Source organism: Pistacia vera, unplaced genomic scaffold (genome assembly GCF_008641045.1).
Source record: "Pistacia vera cultivar Batoury unplaced genomic scaffold, PisVer_v2 Contig33, whole genome shotgun sequence".
NCBI classification, from domain to species: Eukaryota; Viridiplantae; Streptophyta; class Magnoliopsida; order Sapindales; family Anacardiaceae; genus Pistacia; species Pistacia vera.
The window spans coordinates 305,834-324,421 of record NW_022196146.1 but is presented as its reverse complement, the minus strand read 5'-3'; positions in this window follow the sequence as shown (position 1 = coordinate 324,421).

The window sequence follows — 18,588 nt, the reverse complement described above, 5'->3', positions numbered from 1 at the left end:
CTAATTGGACAAGGGTGAAAACTTGGCTTGAGGTCGTAAAAAGTATGCTGGGAACTGAAGAAAAACGTCTTTGGACGTGCTTCAGTATTTTTGCCATAACTTGATCTGTAGACCTCGGACTGTGCTGATTCTTGAACTAGTAGAAAGATAATTGAAAGGGCTACAATTCATACATTAACACTTTTCCAGATTCAGACTCTATCATGCTCAAATCTGGCCCAAAATATTCTCGCCGCGGCAAGGAAAAAGCTTCGCCGCGGCGAAACCTGCATCAGATGTAAAAATAAAATGACGCGTTTGGGCTTGCTAGGGCTTCATCCTTAAGTGAGAGAGTATAAATTAGAGCAAAAAGGAAGAGAAGAAGGACTTGGTTTGTCATTTGGAAGGCAGCTCTTGGAAGGAGAAGAGTATTGAAGATTTGGGCTTCAAATTAGAGAAGATTTCTCCATCTTTTGCTTGTTTTTCAATGATGAATCTTGATTCAGTATATTTAAGTTAATTTATTTCGTTTTTGAGTATGAACTGAGTTGTTTAGCTAGGGTTTAATGTAATCTTGATACAATGATTCAAATTTATACGAATTGATTTACTTTGAGTTTTAATTTCATGATTGAGTGTTTATCTCTTTGTTTAATGACTTTTGGATGCTTGATCACCATTCAAATGTGTGTTGCTCACAATGAGACTGAGAAGTGATTTGTGATTGTGCCTCTTGGGATAAATACTGTAGATTAAGCAAACGCTAGAGATATGTTTAGCGATTGATGAAATCTAGATAAAATTCCATAAAGCTTAAAAGACTTTGAACTATTAATCTTCATTTCGTTGGGTGCGGAAGCTTAATAAGGATAAGTAGGGAAATGTAGCCTGAGAAGGTATGTTTTACAACTTAGGGAATTCGATTTTCAATCAAGGAATTAGAACTTGGGTAATAGATTCTATGAATTGGGTTAGCGTATCTAAGTGAAATCAACGCCTTAGCATTTTTTTTAGCATTGTTTAATTAGTTAAGTTGTTGAGTTTTGCTTTAATTTCATTATCATTCATCTATATTTTGTTAATTTGTATTTAGTTTGTTAATTTTCCATCAATCCAATTTTTTGTTTCTTCAATTAGGACTTAAACTAGAGAAATCGGTACTTAGTAACACTATCCTCGTGGGAACGATACTCACTCATCACTTTATTACTTTGTGCGACTAGTGCATTTGCTATATTGCATGTTGTAGTAACAACGCATCACCCTGAAACAAGAAACTGGCATACCGGATCTTCTCCCTATTCGTCATAGGAAACAGTGCCGTCATACGCTCAACGGACCTAAACCATTCTTCTGCCACTAAAGGGTCCGTTGTACCTTTAAATTCTGACGGCTGATGTTGATTGGAAGCCCATAAATCAGCTCAATCTGATTTTATACTGTCTGAGGTACCGACCTTTCTCTTTCCCCTCTAGTAGGTGGTATTTGAATGGGGATTTCAATTCTTTCCTGTCTTTCCACTAAGACTTGCTGTATAATCCCCCGTATTCTAGCGTCATCAAGGGTAGGGGGAGTAGGTTCTGGTGGGTTAGAAGGTTCCCCTGTACCCACTGTTTTCTTACTACTTGCTCGGGTTCTACGTCTCATCTACAAAACAACCACATTTAATCAACTCATGCAAAACTTTAAGTAAGGAAAGAAAATTTAACTTACAACGGTCGGCTATGGAACGTCACGGCGGTGAGAATGGTACACTGTCAAATCCCAAAATCTTGGCTCTGATACCAAAAATGTAATGACTTCTTTCTACTAGTATACTTTAGAACATATACAATAAAACCATACATACTTAGCATATGAAAAATAGTTGGGCCCAAATTTTTCTTTACTTATAAAATATAATTCTTTACATATACCAAAATAACAAGGACAAAAACTTTAGCAACGATGGACAGTAATGCTAATTCTCTTCGCTTGTCGACTTCCTTCCGACCGCTACTCACTTATTTCCAGCAAAACATGGAAAAAACAACAAGGTGAGCACAAAATTGCTCAGTAAGTAAATCCCTTATCTCTTCTCCTTCTTTGGTTCTTTCCTTACTTAATTCTCTTATTCTTTCTTTCGTTCCTAGTTCTTTCTCTTTTCTTCCTCTGTTTCTAATTCTTACTGTTCTTTCTTTCTTCCTAATTCTCGCAATTCTTTCCTTCTCTCTGTTCTTATTTCCTATTCTTTCTAACCATGATGGAATTCATGGTAATATGCATGAATGAAATGCATATGCAATAATGCATAAAAATGCATTTTTCTTTCTTCTTTCTATTTCTTATTCTATTTCTTTTATTTTCTTTCTATTCTTTTCTTTTCTTTCTTGTCTTGCTTGCTTAAGCTTCTCTCTTCTTTCTTGTTTATCTTTTCTTTTCTTCTCTTTGCTTGTTCAAGCTTTCTCATTCTTTCTTATTCTTGTTCTTTCTTATTCCTTCTTTTCTTATTCTTATTCTTTCTTTTCTTATTCTTTGCCGATCGGACTCGGTTGATGCATGGATTCGGAACCTTGGCCATGTGAGTGAGTACAGTCCTCATCTACATGCACTCTTGCGGACTGTACAAATTCTTTCTTTCTTCTTAGGCCACTCAATTAAGGTGGCGTGCATGTAGGAATTCTTCTTGGTACAACCCTCATCCACATACACTCTTACGGGTCGTACAATTCTTCTTCTTCTTATGCCACTCAATTAAGGTGGCGTGTATGTGGGAATTTCTTCTTAGCACTCACGGTTCCCCATCACAACAACCTATTCTTTTCTCTTCTTTAACACTTTTTCTTTCTTTAATTCTTTAGTGCTTTTTCCTTCTTTCTCTTTATTCTTAGAGTGTTTTATTCTTAAAATTCTTTATTCTTTCTTAAGTACTACATATATACAAATATATGCATATGGATGGCTCATGCTTAGAATTCTTACTTAAATGCACTCATGAAATGCAAATATGCAATGTTGCATAAAATTAAGGTTTCTACTCATACTCATGCTTCTCTTAGGCATTTCATCAAACAATAAATGTGCATATACAAACTCTACTTTAACTATAATTCTATTTGTTTCTTAAACCATCCAAAATGAGAGTAAAACTCTCTTGTATCATCACAATCCCTATCACGGCAAAACACTCCCAAAACTTTCTTAAACTCTTCCAATTTCAACCAAACTTCAATCTATCATCATACAATCAAAAACACTTCTCATACTCAAATATATCCAACAACAAGCATAAATAATCACCAATCTCATCTCAATTTCCCAACAATCATAACATATACATGCTTAAAGAAATCTCTACTCAATTGATTTCTTAAACTTTAACTTGAGTTGGATTTACTTACCTTATACTTGAGTAGTCTCCACTAAAGCTCTCTACTCTTGTTGAACTTAAATTTCCTCTTAACCCTAAGCATAAACTTAATAAGAATTCAACTTCTACACAAATAAATCTTATATATAGAGCAAGAATTCTTATCTCTTGTTGCCTTGAATCGAAACCTTGTCAAAATCCACTCAAAAGCCCTAAAAAATCCTTGGAAAATTGAGTGAAAAGTTGAAAGAAAACGGGGAAGGAAAGTGGCGGTGGAAGAAGAGAAATAAGGGGGTTTGTAAGACTAAACCCTTAATATCTTATTTTATAAACATACTTTCCCATTTTGCCCTTATACTTTCTTGAAAATTCCATCTTTGTCCCTTAGTCAATTACCATAATGCCCTTATTTTTATTGCATTCTTCATGAAATTCTATCTCTTTTCACTCCCCACAATTTCAACTAATTTTGAGTGAAAATATCATTTTACCCTTAATGCAAGTTTAAGGCATTTTCTTCACATTCTCTCAAAATAACTTTAACCAAAATCAACTAATGGCTATAAAAACATAAATTAAATTACATACCTTTATGTGGGCGTTACATACCTACAATATGCAATGGTTCATAAAGCTTACTAGGACTACTTGCAATATGTAAATGCTCAACATCAATCTTATTGAGAGGGCTTGCAATATCCAAAAGCTCACCAATACAATACTTGCATTATCCAAATGCTCATCAATCTCATTAGGTATACTTGTAATATCCAAATGCTAACCAATCTCATTAAATATATTTGTAATGTTCAAATGCTCATCAATCTCACCAGGAATACTTGCAATATCGAAGTGATTATCAATCTCATTAGAAGTACTTGTAATGGTCTCCAATTAGTTTTGGCAAAAAAAGAAAAAAAAAATTTCCCAAAATAAATATGGAAGAATAAAAAATGATATATTTGAAGTCATACAACTATATTGCACATCAACATAAATTATGCACGAAACCAATCCCAATTATGCACAAAACTAATAGAAGATTTTAACGCATAATTTCAAAATTGAAAACCATTATATAAATAACCCAAATTAATGCACGTAACCAAGGAACTTGCTCAAAAAAAATAATTCCCAATTTTAATGAAACACAGTAATACATGATATATGTGTATTTATAAATTAATATGAAAAAGAAATGAATACTAGACTAGAGATGTCACTCTAATACCAAATGAAAGCAATATTATTAATTCAACATATAAAAAACAGAAGCCCAACAACATACCTCCGACCATAGTAATCAAATTTCAATCCTTGTGAGAAAATGAAAACACTAAAATTCCATGAGAGACGCTTGTAAATTGGGATTAGTTCTAGTCTATTCAAGACCTTAATCCATGCAATTGTTAGATCAAAGACCCAAAAAAGTTTTAGTTCTAAAGAAATTAAGGTAACCCATTCGCGGAATTCTTCTTTCCCATAAAAAAGAAGAGCGGTTACGGAATGGGCAATTATCAAAGAACTTGTATGGGAAATTACCAAATAACTGAAGACTGGGAAGTTAATAATAATGGGCCACAACCGTAACTTACATTAAGATCCAAACCAAAGTTTAATTTAGCTAATTAATTGTTCACTGTCGTCATTTAACATTATAAAACATTTACTTATTAATCAATGTGTGAAAGCTAGTGTTGACTAATGTCACTGAAATGAATCAATATTGATAAAATCGATCCCAAAATGATCCTTGTGAATGATCTATTTAATCTATTAGTGTACCTTCTGTCAATAGAGGAAGTTCCATTTGAGATTATTTATTTATTTATTTTCTACTTTTGGTGAAATTAAAAAATAAACTCTAATCACTTGAATATAGATAGATTAAGTGAGAAGTGAGACAAACAACCCTTTGATCTAAGTCCGATCACAAATCAAAGCTTTGTGGGAAACTTGATGTACAAAAACTGGGTATGTTAACCACTTGGATGCGACCGGATGCACTGTTTTAAAACCCAAACCGCCCCTCCAGTCAAGGGGTCGGTTCCTGGTTTTCCTAGTCGATCTGATCAGTGATCGAACAAGTTTTCAAAGTTAATAGAAATACCCCTGCTAAATTCATTAGTACTTGCAGGTTTGAAATCTAACAAATACACCCCTGTAATCTGGGTAGGAAACCTTAGCCACTGCCTACAAAAATAAAATTTTGAAATCCATCCAACACAAATATGTCAAATAATCTCTCTTTCTCTTTCCTTTACAACTAAACCCAACATTTCTTCTCTCTCTCTCTCTCTCTCTCTCTCTCTCTCTCTTTAACCCAACTTTTTTCTCACTTTTTTACTCTCTTTTTGGGTCATTCATTGATGTGAGATGGATCCAAAAAAAGGGTTCTCCATTGATTCTTCGTAGCAACAACATTGCAAGGAAATTGTCTAAGTGCTTCATCTTCTAAATAGAGGATTTGAGATGTCTGGTCGTCAAGGAAACGAGGAAAATGGTCGAGAACGCTACTTGGCACTGACAATCTGTCATCAATATCTATCTTACTTAGTATCTTTGAGGAGATCATCTCCATTGGCATATTCGCTACCTAAGTCTAAGTTTCAAAAACATATAGGATATTTATTTTTGCTAGTGGACAAGGGTGAGAAGAATTATATTTAGCAGTTGAATCATCAGATTTAGGGGTGAAAGAATTACATTTAGCAGTTGAATCATCAGGTTCAAGTGGCTCGGGAAGCCACTAAACCTTACGATTCAACTGCTATTTATTTTCAAAAGTCTAGAGTAAAGTGGTGTATTTTAAAAGTCCATAGGTGGAAAAAGTGTCATTAAACCATTATTTGGGTGGGAAAAAGTCATTAACTCTTAAATAAACTCAGCTTCTTTTAAGTCACACTATTTAAAAGTTTTAATATTCATTTTCTTTTCTTATAGTGTCCTATAAATTTCATAAATGCAACTCATTATGTTTTTTATTTATTTATTGTTTTTTTTTATGAAAGAGTAAACATTTAATTGCCTTCATTAATGCTATATGTCCCCTTACTATTATTTAGTTCGAAAACGGGGTAAATTGAACCACTCATAAATTAACTTGAAGTTAAATGGTGTGCATTTAGTAACTCTAAAAGAAAAAGTTAGCCCATAAATATGGAAGAATCAAAAGTGATATATTTGAAATCATACAATTATATCACACAGCAACATAAATTATCCACGAAACCAATCCCAATTGAGAGGTTTTGAGTAAAAAAAAAAAAGAGAGAGAGAGAGAGAGAGAGAGAGAGAGAGAGAGAGAGAGAGAAAACAGAGAAAGAAGTCAAGAAAATTCTGGAAAATGCTGCTATTTCACTAAGGCTATTTTGTGTACAATGATGAACTCTTTATATAGAGTTTTAAGAAATAGAATTGTAACAGAATTGATAACTAACTGTTAAGACTAACAACAAGCATAACAGCAACTAAATGGCCATAACAACTTCCTAACTAACTTCCATTCTTAAGCCAAGCTTAGAACAATTAACTTTTCTAGCTTTACTAACATCCCCTCTTAAACCAAGCTCGGATATTCTTTTCAACTTCCTTACTTTACTAACATCCCCTCTTAAACCAAGCTGGGATATTCTTGTCAACTTTCTTACTTTACGAACATCCCCTCTTAAACCAAGCTTGGATATTTTGTCCACTTACCTTACTTTGCTAATATCCCCTTTTAAACTAAGCTATCCACTTATTTTTGAACTTGTTAAAGCGTCTCTGTCTAGTCAGAACACAACATGAACTTCAGAACTTCAGCTCAATAGTTGTGAGGTAATACTTTAGGCAAAGTATTAGGAAGATAGTTCAAACATTGCAGAGCATAAGAGAGCAGCAGAATACAAGCATGACCATACCAAGCTAGCCCTCAGATTAAAAGAAAAAACTCAGTAGCAGTACTAGGATTGACAGTAGTTTAGTGCCATTGTTATGAGTCAGTGGCACTTTCTAAAAACTTCCAGCAGTGAAAAACACAGTAGAACCGAGACAAACAATAACCATCATTGAAACATAACAAAATCGAGACAAACAACAACCGAAAAACCAAAACAAGCTGTAAGCTATGAGCCAGCATCAATATGTAAGGTATACCAGAATCTATGAGAACCTCGTGATCAGTTATAACTTTAGAGGGATGGATTGTGAGCTGATTTCTTAACGCTTCAAACCTTGCAGATGAAAGAGCTTTAGCAAAAATATCAGCCTTTTGGTGCTCACCAAGTACATATTGAGCTTTCAATCGATTGGCTGAGATTTGTTCTCTTACATAATGAGATCTACCTCAATATGTTTAGTTCTTGCATGAAAAATAGGGTTGGAGGCAAGGGAGTCTGTACTCTAATTTTCACACCAGATAATGGGAGTGGCAGTAAGAGATAAACCAATTTCAGAGAACAAGGATTGAAACCATGCAACTTTAGTCGACCCTTAAGCAAGAGCTCTATATTCAACTTTAGTGTAGAAAAGAGCCACTACTTTTTGTTTGCGGGGGCTTCACTGAGCTAGATTTGGACCTAAGAAGAGACAACATCCATTGGTGGAACTTCGGTTCTGAATATTGCTAGCCCAATCAACATTCGTAAAGCACTCTAGAGTTAGTCTTTGTGCTTTAGTGAATTGCAAACCATAAGTTGGAGTACCTTTAATGTACTTGAAAAGACGTTTGCATGCTTGCCAGTGTGTGAGAGTGAGAGCCTACAAAAGTTGGCTTAGTTTGTTTACTACATAGGAAAGATCAGGTTTGGATAGTGTGAGGTACTCTAGTGCTCCAATTGTACTCCTATATAAGGTTGGCTTATCAAATGCTTCATTATCTTCAAAGAAAAGTTTGGCATCTATAGCCATGGGAGTTGAACATGGTTTAGAGTCCATCATCCCTGTTTTTACTAAGAGATCTTTTGCATACTTCTCTTGACTGATATGTAGTCTTAGTTCAGTTTAGAGCACCTCAAAGCCCAAAAAATATTTTAAGGAACCAAGAATCTTGAGTGCAAATTGTTTGTTTAGTTTGTGAACCACATCCATAATCATGTCAGAGTTGTTGCCAGTGAGAAGAATATCATCTACATACATCACAATGTAGATAACTTGCTCCTGATTTCAAAAGATGTAGAGGCTGGAATCTGCAATTGAATTAACAAATACCCAACTTAGTAATGCAGTCTTGAGCTTTTCCAACCAGACCCTAGGGGCTTGTTTCAAACCATATAGAGCCTTGGTTAGTTTGCAAGCATGAAAAGGCTTTGTATGATCAAGGAGGCCTTCAGGTTGATCCATATAAAGTGTCTCAGCTAACTCCCCACTAAGAAAAGCATTATTGACATCCACTTGTTGGATGTCCCAACCATAAGTGACTACCAAGTTCAGGATGACTCTGATGATTAAAGGCTTGACAACGGGACTGAATGTTTCTAGATAATCAACTCTAGAGGTTTGCCAGAACCCCTTAGCTACCAACCTGGCTTTGAACTTTTGAATAGAGCCATCAGGATTATGTTTAACTCTAAAGACCCATTTGCAGCCTACAACATTCATATCAGCTTCAATGGGCACAAGATGCCAAGTGTTGTTAGAAACTAGAGCATTGAATTCAGCCTGCATAACAGCCCGCTATGAGGGATGGGAGAGTGCTTCACTTACATTTACTGGCTCAGTGGTATCAAGATGAGAAGTAGAAGAGAAAGATAGGGAAAAACTTTGTTTGGAAGACATAAGGATGGTGTTGGAAGCTTTAGATTTAGACCTTGTAACCATATGATGGTGTTTAGGGACCGAGATGTAGGTTGATCAAACGGTAATTCGACAGTGAGATGAATAAAGTCACAAGATTGATCAGGTGGTATAGGATGCATATACTTGAAGGACTTGGCATGGGATGATGGATGAGAGTCAACTGGAGATGAATAATGTTGATCATGGGCACTTAGACTAGGAGATGAAAAGGACTGAGGTGATATAGGGTTAGTAGACAAAGAGGAGGTATTATGTTAATGTGTTGTATGACTAGTAGACATAGGTGATGTAGTATTAGTAGGTATTGAAGAGTCAATGAGATGAGGAATTTGCCAAGTTTGAAAGTAAATAGGTTCAGTAGTTGAGGTTGGAGAGGAATTAGAATTTGAGGAGTGTTGAAACAAAGCTGAATTAGAACGGGAAAAGTGAGTACAAAAAGGAAAATCTAGTTCATCAAATTTTACACTTTGACACACATACACTCAGCCATTAGAATCTAAGCATTTGTACCCTCTGTGATGTAAACTATAGCCAACAAATGTGCATTTCATTGTATGAAAATCAAATTTATGTGAGTTGTAAGGCCTGAGAAAGGGATAGGCAACACATCCAAAAAAATTAAGGGCTAAATTATGTGGAGCTTTCTTGAACAATACTTCGAAAGGGGACATATTTGATAGGACTGCAAAAAGAAGTCTGTTGGTAAGGTAAGTGGCAGTTTGAAAGGCAAACCACTAGTATTTAGTGGCATGCTGGCTTGAGCTAAGAGAGTTAAACCTTGCTCAACTATTTGTCTATGTTTTCTCTCAACTCTACCATTTTGTTGGTGAGTATGAGGACAAGGGTGTCTAAATAATATACCATGATCTTGAAAATAAGAAACAAGACTTCTAAACTCTCCTCCCCAGTCAGTTTGCACACACTTAATTTTAGTATTAAACTATCTCTCAGCTAATCTATGAAATTGTTTGAAGAGTGTTTGAGTTTCATACTTGACTTTTAAAGGGAATCTTCATGTGAAACGACTATAGTTGTCAAGAAACTGGATGTAGTATTGGTGAGGGTATGGGAGAAGGTCCCTATAGGCCAGATTGTATAAGTTCTAAAGGGGCAGAGGCTTAGGAAGAAGATCTGGGAAAAGTGGACTGATGGAGTTTTCCTAATTGACATGCTCTGCAAAATGTCAAATTAGACATAATAGCAAGGTTATTATGAAGAGATTTTAAGATTTGTGAAAGTACATCAGCATTAGGATGGCCAAGCCTTTTGTGCCACAACATAGCACTTGTTTTTTTTTTAGTTTGAAAAGTATGAAAATTGCTCATTTTATTGGCTATAGTTGCTTCATAGTACAACTGAGTTGAGTAGGAGCAATTGCACCATCAATACAATTGATTAAAGAAGAAGACATCTGAATTTCAGAACATGGTAATTCAGTTTGTGCAAGCTCATGACTTAGAGACTTAGTATGAGAAGACTTAGTACAATCATTATTGAAAACATTAGATAGTACATTAATACTAGTAATAGGCATTTGCGAAGAGGAAACATCAGAGATAATAGGCGCAACATCAGAAGTAGCAGGTGCATGAGGAGAATTGACTGAGCTGTCAGGAACTTGAAGCTGATATAGACCAGCTTTAAGTCTTCCTTGAAGAAGTATAGCCTTGGAATACTTGTCCTTGATCAAACAATGACCAGCAAAAAAATTCAACAATAACGTTATTGTCTTTGGTAAATTTAGATAAACTTAGGAGGTTCTTTATAATAGAAGGAACACACAAAACATTTTTAAGATAAATAGATCTAAAAGAACAAGGTAAAGATTTAAAGCTAATGGGTAAGATAGGAAGCAACTCACCATTCCCAACCTGAAGGTGTTCGTTGCCTGTATAAGGAGAATTCATGGTTAGCTGAGAAAGATTCGAAGTAATATGATCCGTTGCCCTTGAGTCCATATTCCAGGAACCATCCTGCATAGTAGAGGGTGTAGCTATATAGCTGGCAATAGTGACAGGATGAATCTGTGATTGTGTTTGAGCCAAAAGTGCTTGATTGGGCATGTGAGAAGCTATCTGAGATCCATTGTTGACTGAGGATTGACCCGAGGCTGGATTATTTTGAGTAGGGAAATCTGTTTGAGTAGGTGAATGTTGTGCACTAGAACTAGAGTAATTTAGAGCTGGAGCTAAAAAACTAGCATTGTAGTTGGACTGTGGGTTTAGATTCGAGTTGATAGGGAATGGATGAGTGTTTCCAACATAGTATTGTGGTGATCTGGAATAGTTCAATGGTACAACATTAGGCCTAACCAGTGAATTATTGGTGGTGAAGTTGACATCAAACCTGTGATAATAGTTTAAGGCCAAGTGTCCACTTTGGCCACAAACTTGGCAAACAAACTTCCCTCTTCCTCCTCCTCAACCTCTGCCTTCGCCACCAACAAATTGCTGTTGATAAAATTGATTTTGTGGCGCAGTAGTCTAGAATTGATTCTGTGGTGCAGTAGAGTAGTATTGAGGTTAATCATTGGTAGAGTTGTGAGGAGTAAAGGTAAAACCATGAACTGCTAGAGTTTGCAAATTTTGCAAACTGTTGTATTGAGACACACCTCTAGAGCATTGGAACTATCTAGTTTGTGACTTTGAATTGGTATTTTCAGAAGAAAGATTGGCTATATTGACAGAACCTCCATGAAAATCAACTTGTATAACTGAATTTATTATTGAATTTGCTTTTTCTAATTTGAGTTCAAGTCTTTGTAGCACAATTTGTGCTTCTTGAATTGAAATAGGATCCAATCTTGACTCTAATCTAGAAGCTATATTGACCACAACGGCATCGAAATCAGAATCAAGACCATCTAATATGTAGTTTAGCAACTCTTCTTCAGAAATTATGACTCCACTTGCTGATAATTATTCAACATATCCTTTCATTTTAACAAAGTAGGCATGAATACTAAGGCCTTCCTTTTTAGTGTTTTTGTTACAAACTTTTAACATGTAGTGTTTTTGACCTTGACTTAGTGAGAAATTCTTTCTCTAGGGTTAACCAAATATCAGTGGAGTATTGACATTTTGATATAACACTAAACATGGATTTAGATATGGAAGCAAGTAACCAGTTTACTAATAGTTTGTCAACCTTCTTCCATAGTGTATATTTTGGATTTGGTTTAGTTATCACAACCAAATCTGAGCTTGCATCTTCAGCTTGTACCTTAATGAATTGAGCAGGACAAGGAGCAAGTCCTGTGAGATGATCTTCAAGATCATGTGATCCAACAGCAAATATCACTTGTGATTTCTAGAAACGATGATTATCTCTCGTCCGTTTGGGAGAGATAATTGGAAGTGCCGAGGATGACATTGAGTACGAATTTGTGAGTTTAACTGAATCAAAACCAACTTTGTAATTTGTGTTTGTTTTAGAATTGTTAGACAAGGAAGAAGATGAGTGAAGATTAGCTATTATTGATGTTGGTCAATGGCTTTGATACCATAAGAGGTTTTGAGTAAAAACAGAAAAAAAAAAAAAAATTAGAGAGAAAACAGAGAAAGAAGTTAAGAAAATTCTGGAAAATGCTGATATTTCATTAAGGCTATTTTGTGTACAATGATGAACTCTTTATATAGAGTTCTAAGAAACAGAATTGATAACTAACTGTTAAGACTAACAACGAGTATAACAGCAGGTAAATGGCCATAACAACTTCCTAACTAACTTCCATTCTTAAGCCAAGCTTAGAACAATTAACTTTTCTAACTTTACTAACATCCCCTCTTAAACTAAGCTCGGATATTCTTGTCAACTTCCTTACTTTACTAACAAAAATTATGCACAAAACTAGTAGAAGATTTTAACACATAATTTCAAAATTGAAAACCATTATATAAAAGAACCCAAGTTTGAAATCTAACAAATGCACCCTTGTGATCTAGGTAGGAAACCCTAGCCACCGCCTACAAAAAATAAAATTTTGAAATCCATCCAACACAAATATGTCAAATAATCTCTCTTTCTCTTTCCTCTACAACTAAACCTAGCATTTCTTATCAGTCCTCTCACTCTCTTTTTTCTTTCATCAACCCAACTTTTTTCTCACTTTTTTACTCTTTTCGGGTTGCTCATTGATGTGAGATGGATCCAAAAAAAAGGGTTCTCCATTGATTCTTCATACACAATATCACTGCAAGGAAATTGTCTGAGTGCTTCATCTTCTAAATAGAGGATTTGAGATGTCTAGCTGTCAGGGAAACGAGGGAAATGGTCGAGAGCGCTTGGCACTGACAATCTGTCATCAATGTTTTTCTTACTTAGTACCGTTGAGGAGATCATCTCCGTTGGTATATTCGCTACCTAAGTCTAGGTTTCGAAGACGTATGAGATATTTATTTGGCTAGTGGACAAGGGTGAGAAGAATTAGATTTAGCAGTTGAATCATCAGGTTCAGGGGTGAGAAGAATTAGATTTAGCGGTTGAATCATCAAGCCACCTGAATTTGATGATTCAACTGCTACTTATATTTCAAAAGTTTGGACTAAAGTGATATTTTAAAAGTTTGTGGTTAGAAAAGTGTCATTAAACCATTATTTGAGTGGGAAAAAGTCATTAGCTCTTAAATAAACCTGGCTTCTTTTAAGACACACTATTTAAATGTTTTAATATTCTTTTTTTTTTTTTTTTTCTTGTAGTATCCCATAAATTTCATAAATGCAACTCGTTATGTTTTTTTCTTATGAAAGAGTAAACATTTAATTGCCTTCATTAATGCCATATGTCCCCCACTATTATTTAGTCCAATAACGAGGTAAATTGGACCACTCATAAATTAACTTGAAGTTAAATGGGATGCATTTAGTAACTCTAAAAGAAAAAGTTAGCCCATAAATATGGAAGAATCAGAAGTGATATATTTGAAATCATACAATTATATCACACGTCAGCATAAATTATGCACAAAACTAGTAAAAGATTTTAACACATAATTTTAAAATTGAAAACCATTATATAAAAGAACCCAAGTTTGAAATCTAACAAATACACTTTGTGATCTGGGCAGGAAACCCTAGCCACCGCCTACAAAAATAAAATTTTGAAATCCATCCAACTAATCTCTCTTTCTCTTTCCTCTACAACTAAAGCTAGCATTTCTTATCACTCCTCTCTCTCTCTCTCTCTCTCTTTCTTTGATACAACTTTTTTCTAACTTTTTTACTCTCTTTTTGGGTCGCTCATTGATGTGAGATGGATCCAAAAAAAGGGTTCTTCATTGATTCTTCATACGCAACATCATTGCAAGGAAATTGTCCGAGTGCTGGTGGTGACTGGTGACAACAATCTTTCTCCATTAGTTGTCAAGAGCCTGACATCTTTTTACAATGCTTACTTGAAGAATTTGCAAAGCAAAAATGGTGTTTTGCATTTGGACCAAGAGCTCTTTAATGGTGGCTCTATTGACTCTTGTACTTGCTTCTTCCTCTATTGTTCCTATAATCTTGTCTTTTTTTTTTTTTTGCTTATTTTTTCTTTTCTCTTTTGGCTTGTGGATGGTTTGGATTCAATTGGGTATAATTGAAGATTGAAGATGACTGGTTTTTTTAAGGTTTAATGATAGAGTGTTAAGTGACCCAGTTTAGCCATCGGGCTGATCAGACCTGCTGTTGTTACTATTCCACTGGTCCGTTACCAGTCCAAAGCGGGTTTTATTGTGGACCAAACCGGAGTCAACGTTGGTTCCCAATTAGACTGGTCCGACCGGTCGGTTTGGTTCGAGTTTTAAAAAAGAGATATTTACCTCTATAAATTATGTCGTTTTGTCATCAGAAAATTGGAGAACAAATTTCCAGTATTTTTTTTTTTTTTTTTTTCAATTTAGTCATCTATATCTTGTTTTTCATAGCCGCCAGCAAATCAATTGGATAACAAATTGCTGTTACTTTTTAGGTTTTTTAATCTTATTCCAACTTTGTATCTAATTTTGGTCCATTGTTTTATAATTTATTATAAGTTGGTCTTTTATTTATTAATTAATTTTAAATAAACTTAATAGTCTACGTTAGAGTGGTTTGTGATAGTCTACATTTTCTCACGAAGTAAATATACAAATTAATATGTAAAAACTGATGTGACATCACTCTTTTATTGACACCTCATTCATCTATATTTACTGAGTATTTATTGAATTGATTTTTATATGTATTCATCCATCGACCTTAAAATACCCCAGTTTATATATAATATATGAAAGAGTTTTTACATCTAGTGTTATTTTAGTTCTTTGTGTTATCTTAATTATGATGTTCTTTCAGTTAGGTTCTTTAATCATTAATAGTCAAAAGAAATTATAAGTTATAAAAATTGCCTTTAGTGGTTGGATTCTGCATGCATATGTATATATGGGATTTATAATGACAACGATTAATGCATATGATACTAATGGCACCATAACATATATGATGAATTCCAATAATGCTACACATATAATTATAAAGTTAGGATCCCAAATTTGTATCTCAAATAATGAGACAAATTATTTGTCAACTCCACATTGTTTACGGAGAAGTTGCTTACGTATTTAATTCTTCTATAATTAATACAGTATAGACACATAAGTAGTCACATCATTGGATATAAAGTTAGGATGAAATAAATTTAAATTTAGTCCATTATGTTAATGAAATATTATTTATCGGGAAAAATGTCACGTTACCACCCCATGGTGAAAATAAATTCTTGCCTTAGGAAGATCTCAAGTTGATTAATGTTTTCCTCTGATCATATATATTCGTTTTTATCAAGAAAATGGAGATTAAAAATGATTGGGTGGAAGATAATTTATATTGCCTTAAACAAGATTAATTGTTCAATTCAATCGATATATCTCATTTATCATAGGTTGCTTTTAAGAAACTGGATATTACAATGAGTAGTTAATTATTTTTAAAATTTTAATATGTCATATGCTCCAATGATATCAAAATACATATTAAAATTAATTTAAAGCTCTTATCTTGCTCCACCTTAGTATATTACTATCATTAATGAAGATAAAATATGCAACTTGTTATTACTATCAACCCTAAACCCTATCATTGACAATTAATATTAATTTTTAAATTGGTTAATGCTACATGTTTTAGTCTTATTTCAAAATTTCCATCTCAATTAATATACTATTTAATGTGACATCGGTATAATTTCTATCATGTTAATTTTTCATTTAATTACATGTTAATGTCACAAAGAATAGTATATTCTTAAATACGGAAAATCAAAGAGAAAACTTGAAATGTTTAACATTATTATTATTCGTATATTTTTCGTTATGTATTTCACTAAGATGATTGGAGCATAGGGTAGGCTCAAATTTTTGTGAAAATTTGACCAATCACTTTTAATACCTATTTTCTTGGTAACAATTTATGTAGAAATTAATATCGATCGATTGATCTCCTCCAAAACAATAGCATATCTTCAATCATAGAGTGGCATATGTGACATCTTTCTTCTTGAGATAAGACCTTATTAAAATTTTATACAATAATATGAACCCAATTAACTAAATTTGGTTTTATCTTAATTACAATGTTTTTGCCTCGGATTCTTTAATAAATAGTCAAAAGGAAATATAAGGTCATCTCACGGATGCTTTTGGTCATTGGATTCTTTATAGATAAGCATAAACAGGGTTTCCGACAACAACTATTACATAATACTAATAGTGCCAAAATAGATGATTGTACATTTGTCATACATATGTCACATAATATTATATTTTCTGTACACTCTTAATTTTGAGAATCCAAAATGAGCACATCATAATTAAGATGCACTATTTATTTGATTACGTTCATAATATTGTATTTAGAGTTTTTTTTAATTAATTTGATCTTATCTCCTAAAGATAAATGCCATGTATCCCGCCTCATGTTAAAAGATAAGTTCTTATCTTAAAAAATAGATCGATCCACCGTTCGATATATTTCATTGATCATATTTAGGCTTTTATAAAAAAAAATGGTTATTAGAAATGATCAATCGATTAATATATATATATCTTTCTTTGATCATCAGTTGATATATGAAACATGAATATAAACAATTACTGATCAAATTATTTCTAAAGTTTTAGTTTACCCCATACAATAATGATACCAAACACTTGTGATGGATTCCAATAATGCTACACATACAAAGTTATGATCCCAAATTTGTATCTTAAATAATGAGACAATTTACTTGTCAACTCCACATTGCTTACGGAGAAATTGCTTACATATTTAATTCTTCTATAATCAATGTAGTGTAGACACATAAGCAGCCTCATTACTGAGATACAAAGTTGGGATGAAATAAAGATAAAATAAATTTAAATTTAGTCTATTATGTTAATGAAATATTATTTATCAGGAAAACTGTCACATTACCACCCCATGGTAAGATAAATTTTTGCATTAAAATGATCTCGCATTGATTAATGTTTTCCTTTGATCATATATGTTTGTTTCTATCAAGAAAAGGGAGATTAATATGATTGGGTGGAAGATAATTTAAATTGCCTTTAACAAGATTAATTGTTCGATTCCATCAATATGTCTCCCTAATCATAGGTTGCTTTTGAGAAAATGGATATTAAAATGAGTAGTTAATTATTTTTAAAATTTTAATATATTGTATGCTTCAATGATATCAAAATACATATTAAAATTAATTTAAAGCTCTTATCTTGCTCCATCTTAGTAAATTACTATCATTGATTAATGAAGATAAAACATGAAACTTGTTAGTTTAATGCTAAACAAGTTAATAAATTTATTAAGATAATATTGTATGGTAAGAAATTTAATTTCACTATTGGCTTACTGACTATGCAAAGTTGTTGGGTTAAAGTGCTAGGAATGAAAGCTAGAAGGAGTCAAATGCTCTTCTTATAAATGACATAGTTTAAGGAGAAGAATATTTCATGTAAACGATGTAGTTTTTTGTTTTATGTTAGTTATGATTGTTAGCTCAGTTCAACTAACTGACTGACTTGTATATAAACGCATGTACTCAAGCTAAAAGATGCTTAAGCAAAATCAGTAAAGGAATCATCCCTCCTTTGTTTTTTCTTCTCAAGTTCTTACTCTCTCTAGACTTTTCTCACATGGTATCAGAGCCCTTAACTTACGTCAATGGCTAAAGATTCTTCCTCATTTCCATCACCTAATAGCGTAGAGGGAATGCTTCGTGAGTCATCAACTCGAACTGTCTCTGTTGTTGCTTCAAGCTTGTAGATTATAAGCCCAAAGTTGACAAGGAATAATTAAAGGTTTTGGAGCTCCCAAGTTCTTTTCACAGTCGGATCACATGAATTGGAAGATCATCTACTAGGTAGATCTCCTTGCCCTCCGCGTCTTATACCCTGTGGTCTTGTAATTGATAATGATCAAAATTCAATTGGTACTGAACCTAGGGCAAGTAGTGATTCAATTAAT